The sequence below is a fragment of the Chiloscyllium plagiosum genome, chromosome 50 (genome assembly GCF_004010195.1).
Source record: "Chiloscyllium plagiosum isolate BGI_BamShark_2017 chromosome 50, ASM401019v2, whole genome shotgun sequence".
Lineage (NCBI taxonomy): Eukaryota > Metazoa > Chordata > Chondrichthyes > Orectolobiformes > Hemiscylliidae > Chiloscyllium > Chiloscyllium plagiosum.
Window position 1 is genome coordinate 5547725 of NC_057759.1, and position 11159 is coordinate 5558883.

General features: G+C 43.0%; 1 long non-coding RNA gene across 1 annotated transcript; it reads left to right on the plus strand.

Annotated features, from left to right (window-relative positions):
* The first annotated feature begins 396 nt into the window (after nucleotides 1–396).
* On the plus strand, nucleotides 397–3349 carry LOC122544642. Its single transcript, XR_006310389.1, has 3 exons — nucleotides 397–421; nucleotides 1140–1309; nucleotides 2486–3349. It is a non-coding gene; the product is annotated as an uncharacterized LOC122544642 (long non-coding RNA).
* Nucleotides 3350–11159: the final 7810 nt, after the last annotated feature.

Sequence of the window (11159 nt, forward strand, 5' to 3'; positions counted from 1 at the left end):
TGACAAGCTGAAGGGCTGAGGCTCATTCAGCACTACACTCTGGTTTCCTCTACCTGCCTCACTAAAGTCGCACCCTTCTATCCCTGACCACTGATCGATTTGAGGTAGTTAATCCAAGGGGTGTGACTGCCACCTGAAACAGAGCATCCAGGTAACTCCTGTGCCTCCCTGATGTGTGGCCATGTTCAGACCTCAGATTTCAGCTCAACAATCTGAGCTGGAATCCCTCAACCAACACTTGTTATGGTGGTCGTAGCTATGAACCACAATGGGGTCCACCAGCTTTGAAGACATGCAGTTAAGACACCCCTCCATTTTTAATGACTTGGTACTTAATTTGATTTTTTAAACATTTCATGCTGAAAGAACATCCACTGTTGTTGGGGAGATTAATTAACCAGGCTCAAGAGGCCAAAATTAAGTAAGTGCAGATATCTTGAAAGATTGTGTGGCTGGCAGAGATTAGAGGTGGGAATGATCAGTATCATAGAGGGATTTGAAAAGAACGACGAGAAATTTGTTAAAATGTTGCTTTTCCTCAATTGGTGACCTCTTTAGGTTAGTGAGCTCAGGGTGAGGAGAACAAAACTCAGTGTGAGTGAGCACACGGGCAGCGCGGTGTTGGATGAGCTGAAGATTACAGGGAGGTTGAAAGTGGGAGGTGGATCAGGAGTGTGTTAGGGTCATTCAGTCTCGAGGTTACAAAGGACTGGATGAGATTTCAGCACCTGGAGCTGAGACTTTGTTGGAGTCAGGCCACATTACTGAAATGGTAATAGAACATCACAGTGAGGATGTGGGTCTGTGGTTTAAAGCTAATCTCCAAATGTGATATTCCCTTAATGTTGTGAAGAGCCTGGTTCAGACAGTTACCAGTGGGAGCGATACAGGTGGAGTCAGGAAGTTTTGTAACAGGGACTGAAGCCAGCAAACAAAGGATCAGGCCTTTCAGCTGTTCCACTATTGAATGAACTCGTGGCTACTGTGTGGAGTTCAGCCTTTGGCCCATATCCCTGAATACATTTGTAGAAGAAAAGTATATGTGTCTCAGATTGGAAACTAACAACTTAGTTGATTGATTTCCAAACCTCTTCGACCCTTTTCATATCGAAGTCATTCCTCACATCTTTCTCGAACAGACTCTGCTCCCACGTTCTTGATTAAATTGGAGAAAGTTTCTATTCATTCAGCACTGGATGTTGGGACGTTGTGCGAGTTGGACGGAGCTTCAAGGGAGTGTTGTCACATATGCCTGCTCTGCGGTCCTTCATGGTGGTGGAAGTGGCTGTTTTGGGAAGTTATGCTCAAGGTATGGTTGAGCAGTTGGTCGATAAAACCCCTCTCATTCTCCTTCTAGTACTGTGGAATATAACGTGGGAAAATATATTGGGCGGCACAGTAGCTCAGTGGTTAGCACTGCTGCCTCACAGCACCAGGATCCCAGGTTCGATTCCAGCCTCAGGTCACCGTCTGTGTGGAGGTTGCACATTATCCCCAAAACTGCATGGATTTCCTCCGGGTGCTCCGGCTTCCTCCCACAGTCACAAAGATGTGCAGGCCAGGTAAATTGGCCATGGTAAATTGCCCGTAGTGTTAGGTGCATTAGTCAGAGAGAAGTGGGTCTGGGTGGTTACTCTTCAGAGGGTCAGTGTGGACTGGTTGGGCCAAAGGGCCTGTTTGCACACTGTAGGGAATTTAATCTAATATGCGTTTCGGCAGGAAGAGTAGGAGAGGTGAATATTATTTAATGAGGGAAAACTGCAGCGCAGAGAACTTTGGGTCCTTCTGCTTGAAAGATGAAAAACTAGCATCCGGGTTCAGTGAGTACCCAGGAAAGGAAATGGTCAGTTGGCTTTTATTTAAAGGGAATGGGGAGAAAAAAAATGGAAGTTTTGGTAAAACTGTTCAAGAGATGGGTCAGATCACACTTGGAATACTGAGTTGCTTTTGTCCCTTGTTTTGGAAAAGGCAGTCCATAGAGTATTCAGGAGATTGATCCTGGATATGGGAGAAATTTCTCAGGAAATCAGTTTGAGCAGACTGCTTCTGTACTCATTGGAGTTCAGAAGAATGAGACAAGACCTTATGGAAAGATTCTGAGGGGTTTGACATTGTGGATTCAGGGAGATTGTTATTACTTGTTTGAGAGTTGAGGACATAATCTCAGAGTAAGGAATCACCTGTTTAAAATGGATCTGGAGGAATTCCTGCTGTTAGAGTACAGAATACTGCAGTGGCGGCTGTGCTGCTCAGTGTGTCCAAGGCTGAGATAAATAGATTTTTAATTAGGAAGGGATTCAATGGTGGGGGCATAAGGCAGGAAAATTGAGCTGAGGATTATTGGATCAGTTCTGATCTCACTGAATGGTGAGAGCAGACTTGCTGGGTTGAGTTACCTACTTCTGCTCTTACATCTGATGGTTTTAAATATTTTCTTTTTTAGCTTCTCACTAGTTTTGCTTTTTGTTTTCAATGAACTTCACAGGTAATTAGATGATGATTTGCAATGAGGAGACTTAAAACCAGGCACCACTTCCCAAGCTGCCGAGTTTATTGCCGCCTGAATATCATTGGGTTTTGAAGTAAAAAAAAAAGCACCGCTCACAGTGGGGGAGAAACCGTACATGTGTTGTACATGTGGACAAGTCTTCAGCAGATCACTGCCCGTCACGATATAAATACAGCCACACTGGGGAAAGGCCATTCATCTGTTCCAAGGGTGGGAAAGGATTCACTCGATCATCCACCTTGCTGAAACCCGAGCAAGTTCACACAGAGGACAGACCTTTGAAATGCTCAGAATGTGGGAGGTGTTTTAAAAACTCTGGGGCATGATATCCCAACAAGATCTTCACAGTGACGAAAGACCCTTCATGTGCTCTCACTGTGGGTGTGGGTTCAAGCCATCACCCAACCTCATTCAACACCAGCGGATCCACACTGGGGAGAGACCATTCACCTGCTCACACGACGGGAAAGGATTTTCTCATAAATCCAACCAGTTAAAACACCAGCGATCTCTCGGAAGGTAGAGGCTGTTCTGCTGTACTGACTGTGAGAAGAGAATCATTGTGAAATCCAAGCTGCTGAAACACCAGTGAATTCATGAGAAATGACAGTGCCTGGTTTTTACTGTGAATATCTCCCTGCTTCATAGTCTCAGCCAGAAGATTTTGTTTCAATTCCCACCTGATATGGAGCTATGTCAAAGAACTTAATTAGTTTTGTAATTGATAACTGAATGATATCCACTGGGGCAGGTTTCTACTGAAGTTAATGAACTCTAGCTCAGTTAAAGGGATGACTGTTCTGGATGACAGTGAAATAAATGCACTTTGTGTTAAACACACTGTAACAAACCTATTTCTAATTTCTAAGTGCTCATTGAAGTGATCTCCCTCTGACTGTGTTATGGAAGAATCACTCAATGTTTTATAAAAAATACCAGGAGACACAGAAAATCCTTCACAAAATTAAACTTTAATCTTGCAAAATCAAAGCTGTGGGAGCTAGAGAAATGTCTTCCCTGGCTCCCCACAGGCTTTGTTCTACTGCAACTTATACAGTTGTTCTTCCCGCACTTATCGGATAACATTAGCATAACCAATGATGCTGGCTTGCTTTATCTTTCTAAACTAATCACCGTCTGCCACACTGGTTCCCTCCATCACATTACAACCACATTGTTTTCAGCATTAGCTCATCTACCAGTGATTCGGCTAACCTATCACAATGCACTATCATTATCTGTTACTGGAGCCCTGTAATATGATACCAGGCATGCATTGCAACACTAAGATAACTACATAACTGCCAGAGTAACTTCCATAACTGAAGGAGTTGGAATTTACTGTTGATCACATCCAGCACCCAATTTGATTCATTGTAGTCTTTCTCAAGTGACCGTGTGGAAATTTTAGCCTGGTTACAGGTGTTAATAAAAGGATAAAAAGTCAATTATATCAAATTTGTGGTGAACACCCAACTTGCTAACACTTTCTAATATCCTTCGCACTTCCTTTTGAAAAGTTTCTCTTTCTCTCTCCTCCATCTTGTGAGGAGCTCATGCAACTGCTTTGTCATTCAGATTGAGATAATCTGAGCAGCTGTCTCTTCCATGTCCCTCCTTTCCCTGAAACTGTCTCTGAAGTTCCACTTTGTCAGAGTCCTGAATACTCAACTTCCTCCAGCTCCTCTCCTACCTGGGCTCCTCGTGTTCATGAGAACTAACTTCTTGTCTCTCAATTTTCCCACTCAATTGTCGAGCATCCAACCTCCTCCCATTCACTGATATTGGTAACAGTTCTTGCTCTCGTCAGGTAAGGTCCCTGTCATTTGAATTCCACCATTATCGTCCATCCAGTGAAAACAAACATGGCCTCGTTTCCAAATTCCCTTTCCTTTCCAAAAAACTAGAACTTGGTAACCCCCAAGGGAGGAGCCTAGCCCTGGCTCCTGCTATTCTCAACCACACGACACCATGAGGTGAGCTCATCCAAAGGCATGGCATTAGTTTTCACACATCTGCTGACATTACCCAATTCTACCTCATCAGACAACCCAATGTCTCCATTATTCCACTGTTGCTAAATTATCAGAGAGTGTATTCCACAGCACTGGATGTTTTATTGATTTGTTGAGTCACAGGATGTGGGCATCACTCACTCATCCAGGGCAGTTAAGAGCCAACCACATTGCTGTGGATCTAGAATCATGTACAGCAAACTGGGTATGGACAGGATTTCCTTCCTTTCAAGGACTTCAGTGTACTAAGTGGGATTATCCAACAATAAACCAGGTCATCATTAGTCTTTTAATTCCAGATTTTCATTGAATTCAAATTCCATCATCTGTCATAGTGGACATCAAAACCAGATCCCACAAACATTACCTGGATCCCTAGTTTAATAGTCTGCCGATAATCCACTAAGCTACTGCTTCTATGAGCAGAAATTTGCTCCAGTTAAAAATTGCAAAATCCCTCTTGATCAATGTAATATCTAGTCCATAACTCTGTGATATCCGCACATTGGGCTGTGTTTCGCCCTGCCCCTGTTACCTGCACTTCCTCACTGAGTTAGCTGCATTCCACTCATTCTGCCCACTTTAGCATCTCTGATTGTCATTGCTCCATTTATAGCAATGACGTTCTGATATTCCATCCCTCAACCAGTCTGCCTCTCTCCTTGTTAATATTTGTTCAAAACTTGCCCTGCAATCAAAATTTTCGTCATTCAAGGGAATACCATCCAATGTTTATTTTGCAGACTCTCCTGAAGGATGTTGAGATGTTCTCTTCCATAAAACATGTTCCATGTGACTGATCTTCTTTTATAGTGTTAGGCCAGAGATTGCTTGTGTGTCTGAGGAGTCTGAAATGGTGCTACGTATTGTGTAATCAGAGTACAAACTTGGACTTTCATTCAATCGTAAAGTCATTGAGGCAGCTCAGAGCGATTGGGCCGAAGATACTAACCTGAGAAACTCCTGCAGTGGTGTTCTCGGTTTGGGATGATTGACCACTAAGAATTACAAACATAAGAATCTGGAGTAAGAGTTGGCCATCTGGCCCTTTGAGCCTGCTCTGCCATTCAAGAAGATCACGGCTGATCTTTTCCCAGCTTCAGCTCTACTTTCCCAGCCTCTCACCATAACCCTGAATTCCTTTACTCTTCCAAACATTATCTTAGCTTTAAAAACATTCAATGAGGAAACCTCAACTGCTTCACTGGGCAGGGAATTCTACAAATTCACAACCCTCTGAGAAGGAACTTCTTCACCCTAAATCACCCTTCAGTCCTAAATCTACTCCCCCTAATTTTGAGTCAATGCCCTCTTGTTCGAGGTTCACCCACCAGTGGCAACTTTCTTCCTGCTTCAATCTCATCTATTCCATTCATAATTTTATATGTCTCTGTAAGATTCATTCCCCACCAACCTTCTAAATTCCAATGATTATAATCCCAGCCTACTCAGTCTCTCCTCTTAAAGCAACCCCCTCAACTCAAGAACCTAGTGAGCCTCCTCTGCACCCTGTTTAGTGCCAGTACCTCCTTTCTCAAGTAAGGAGACCAAAACTGCACACAGTACTCTAGATGTGACCTCACCAACACCCTATATAGCCACAACATATCCTCCCCGGTTTTAAACTCAATCCCTCCACCAATAAAGGACAATATTCCATTGGTCTTAGTATTTACCTGTTGCATCCGCAGACCAGCCTTCTGCGATTTATGCTCAAGGAAACCCAAGTCCCATTGCACAGTAGCTTACTGCAAATTTTTACTGTTCAAATAATAGACCATTTTACTATTATTGCTACTAAAATGGATGTCTTCACATTTACCAACATTGTACTCCATCTGCCAGATCTTCACCCACACACTTGTACATATGCCTCTAAACGTTTGTCATCTGCAAACTTTAACACACATGTGGTCCCCAACTCCACACCTTCTGTGTAAATTGTAAACAATTGTGGTCCTAACACTGATCCCTGATTCACACCACTAGTCATTGATTGCCAACCAGAAAAGCATCCAAATTTCCCCACTCCTGTCAGTTAACCAACCCTCTGTCCATGCTAATCGATTGCCTGTAACGCCGTGCACCTTCATCTTATGCAGCAACCTTTTGCACAGCACCTTGTGGAATGCCTTTTGGAAATCGAGATGTATCACATCACTTGGTCCACATTGTTCAGCGTACTTATAAAGTCTTCATAGTATTCTAGAAGATTAATTAAGCATGACCTGCTGTGCCTGGCGATTGGGACAATTTCTATTGAGATGCCTTGCTATTTCTTCCTTGATAATAGACTTGAGCATCTTGCCACTACATATGTTAAGCTAACTGGCCTATAATTCCCCATTTGTTTTCTCTACCTCCCTTCTTAAACAGTGGCATCACATTTGCTGTTTTCCAATCTGCAAAACTGACCCAGACTCCAGCTAAGTTTAGAAAATTACCAAGAGCGCCATCTCTTTTAGTCCTCTCGGATGCAATCCGTTAGGGCCAGGAGACTTTTCTACCCTTATATCTGTTAGTTTGTCCAATTTCTAGGTCCTCACTGCAACAGGCTGGAGAAGATATGGCGGGGCACCTGGCTGATAGCCACAGGTGAGGTCACAGAAGAGTGGAGGGTGGCAAAGGTATCATTATTCAAGAATGTTGCAAAGAAAAACCTGGGAACTACAGACCATTAAGCCTTAATCTGTCTTAGGTAAATTACTTGAAGGTTCTGAGAGATATGATTTACATGCAATTGGAAAGATCAGGTTTGATATGGAATGGTCAGCATAGATTTGTGAGTGTGTGAGGTCTTGTATTTTGGAAAGACAAATCAAGGTAGGAGTTTCATGGTGAATCATAAAGTATAAGGAGTATAGTGGAACAGAGGGAACTTGGAGTTCAAGTTCACAGTTCTGTCAAAGTGGAGTAATAGGAAGTTGGAAGAATTGAAAAAGGCAAGTTATCGTTTGAATAGGAGAGAAAGTTCAAAATGTCAGTGCAAAGGTTACAGCAGGTCACAAGGAAGACATTTATTGCAAAAGGAATTGAGTAGGGAAGTAGGTAATTGTTGCTGCAACTGTACAAGGGATTGGGGTTTCCACATCCGGAGTACTGCGGACAGTTTTGGTCCCATTCCCTGAGGAGGGATGTAGTTGAGTTGGAGGGAGTTCAAAGGAGATCACTGAATTGATTGCCAAGATGAAAAGGTTATTCATATGAGAAGAGACTGGTACAATTTTGATCTCTCAAGGACAGAGGCAGTTCAGAAGAGTTTCACCCAATCATTTCCAGCGATGAAGAGTTTGCCTTAGATGAGAGATTGAGCGGTTTCTCTGGAGTTTGGAAGAGAAGAAAACTAACTGAGGGCTATAAGGTGATAAAGGGGGTATTGACAAAGGAGATGAAGAGAGGATGTTTGCTCTTGTGGGAGAATCTAGAATGAGAGGTTATCGGTTCAGGATAAGGAGCTGGACAGATTGAAAATAGAGATAAGGAGGAATGAATTCTCTCAAATGAGGAAGGGGTTGTAAATCTGTGGGATCACTACCCCCACACTGCATAAATTGGAGGAGGAGACAGACAGATTGTTAATCAGTGATGGGTCAAAGGGAGTGTTTGCAGGAAAGTGGAGAAGAGATGGAGAAGGAGAGTCCTTCATGGTAACCTCAACCAGTGAGAAATTCAAACCCACGCTGTCAATCTTTCTCCAAATTTCAAACCTGCCATCCAGCCAAATAAGCTAGCCCAACACAAAGCAAAGGGCAGAAAAGCAATTAATTCTGGTGACAGCACAAGTATTGAATGGAGAATAGTAGATCATGTTGGAGATAAACCTTTGATCTGTTGGGTTTTTCTTTGTAAGTGTATAACACCTTACCATCACCGGCAACAGAAGCTGAATTTAGAAATACATTTGACAAAAGGGAGTTAGCACTCTATTACCCAGGCTGGTTTTGTTCTGTTCTGGACACCTTATTTAAGGAAGGCTGTTCAGATCCTTCAGACAGTGTGAAGGAGATGTATGGAAATTATACCAACGATGAGGGATTTTAGATACAGGGAAAGGTTCAGGAGATTGAGCTTATTCTCTTTCGAGCAGAGAAGATGAAGTGGTGACTTTATTGAGGTGTTGAAAATTTGAACAATTCTGACGGGAAAGCAAGTTATTGTTTCCCATTCATTGGTTTATCTGTAACTGGCTAGAAAGAATTTCAAGATTGTCAGTGAGAGTGTGAGATGAGGAGAAGCTTATTGGGTTGTTGAGTTCAGAACGTGCTGCTTGGGAGGCAAATTCCATAGGAGATTCGAAAAGAGAGCTGGATATAAATTTGAAAGGGATGATGTTAGAGGGCCACAGAGATAGGGCTCGAGAGTGGGACTAGCTGGGTAGCTCTTTCAGGAGCTGGTACAGACAAGAGTGGCCTCCTTCCATACAGTAAAAGTTTGTGATTCTATGAACATAAAAGTTCTGAACCAGATTCTGGACAATTCCAGGAGGTCATTCCTTGGAACCTTGGCGCAGTGATCTTGTTGCCAGGGATTTTTGCACATGAACAGCAGCAAATTGTTGTCACAAGCGGGATTGGAAATCGAGCTGAGGGCATGAGTGAGGACAGACCTGCAAGAAATTTCGAATATGCAGAGATCGGGTCAAGTCTATTGAATGGTGACTGTGAATCTGTGAGCTGCTGATCCTACATCATCACATATTGGTCAGCGTTCATGCTGGTATTCATCTGATTGGGAAGATCAACAAAAACAAACCTCTGGAAGCGTTGGAAGGAAGTTTGGGTTGTTTCCTCAACAACAGAGAAGTTTGGTGGTGGAGGGGTCACGATAGAGGTCTGTAAGATCGGTAGTATTGTACAGCAGAGAGACCTAAGGGTTCAGGTACATAATTATTTGGGGTTCGTGTCACAAGTAGACAACGTGTTTCAGAAAGTGTTTAGAACACTTGCCTTCATTGCTCAGCCCATTGAGTGTTGGAGTTCGGACACCATGTTGTGGTTGTACAGGACACTGGTGAAGCCTGTTCTGGTGTATTGTGTCAAGTTCTGGTTGCCCTGTTAAGGGAAGGAAATTATTAAGCTGGAGAGGGTTCAGAAAAGATATATCAGTATGTCATTAGGAATGGAGTGACTGAGTTATAAAGAGAGGCTGGATGTGTTGGGACTATTTTAACCAGACCATAGAAGTTTGAGGGGTATGGAGGTTTATGAAATCATGATGGGCATAGATGAGGTGAATGGCAGGTATCTTTTCCCAAAGGTGGGGGACTTCAAGATCAGTGGACATTTTTTCAGGTGAGAGGAAAACCATTTTTAAAAACGAAATGATGGGCAACTTTTTTTTATGGCTAGTGGTTCAAATGGGGATTTAACTTCCAGATGAAGTGGCGGATACAAGGACAGTTACCATGTTTAAAAGACATTTAGAGAAGTACAAGAATAGGAAAGGTTTGGAAAGATATGGGCCAAGTGCAAACAAGTGGGACTAGTTTAGGTTGAGATTATGGACGGCTTGGACTAGTTGGACTGAAGGGTCTGTTTACTTGCTGTATGACTCTACGATGCTATAATGAGGGACATTAGCAGGGGGACAGGAAGCAGCTGTTCCCCTTAGTCAAAGGGTCAGTAACAAGGAGGGACGTCATTTTAAAGTGAATGGAAAGAGGATTTGAGAGCGATTTGAGGATTGTTTCACCCACAGAATGGTGGGGATCCTAAATGTGTGAAAATAAAATATTTGGACTTTCAGTTTCTATTTGAAATCACTAATTGCTCCGGTGTGTGGAAATGCCACTTGGTAACTGCAGGGGATTCCATGATTTATTAATGTGGAATATTCATATAAAGGAGCTGGAGGAAGCCATTCAGCCCCTTGATCCTGTTCCACCATTCAATGGCAGATCTGTGACCTGACTCCATAGACCTGCCTGTGGACTCTATCCCCTTTAATAACTTTGCTGAACAACAAAAAAAAAATTCTCTCTCAGATTTAAAACCAACTGATGCAGTAATGCCTGCTGTTTGTGGAAGAGAGTTCCAAACCTCTCCCAGCCTTTGTGCGTAGCAATACTTCCTAACATCTCTCCTGAACAGTCTGGCCCTAATTCTCCAGCCAGGCCCTCCCTAGTTAAAGGATCCCCAACCAGTGGAAACGCTTTCAATTTCTATACCCTGTCTTCTCCTGTTAATATCTTCGATCAGATCATCCCTAAACCCTGTAAATTCTGGACACAACAGGCTTAATTTGTGTAATCTCACCTCATAACTTAACCCCTGAAGCCCAGGTATCAATCTTGTAAACTCACGCTGTACTCCCAGGCCAATCTATCCTTCCTCAGGTGTGGTGCCCAGATCTGCTCCAAGTGGGGTCTAACCAGGGTTTTGTATAACTGCAGCATCCCTTCTGCATCCCTGTACTCCAGTCCTCTCGATATAAAGGCCAGCATTCCATTAGCTTTCTTCAGGCAATTAATGTCAGAGATGAAAAGAAATGCAGAAATTGTTGGAGAAACTCAGCAGGGACAGATATTATTTGTCACCTGGGGACTGTCTGACTACGTTGAAAACAACTTTCCATCTTTTCTTTTGACCCTTTAGTTTTGAGCTGTGCTGGAGCCATGTACTCTTCAGTGAAGAACA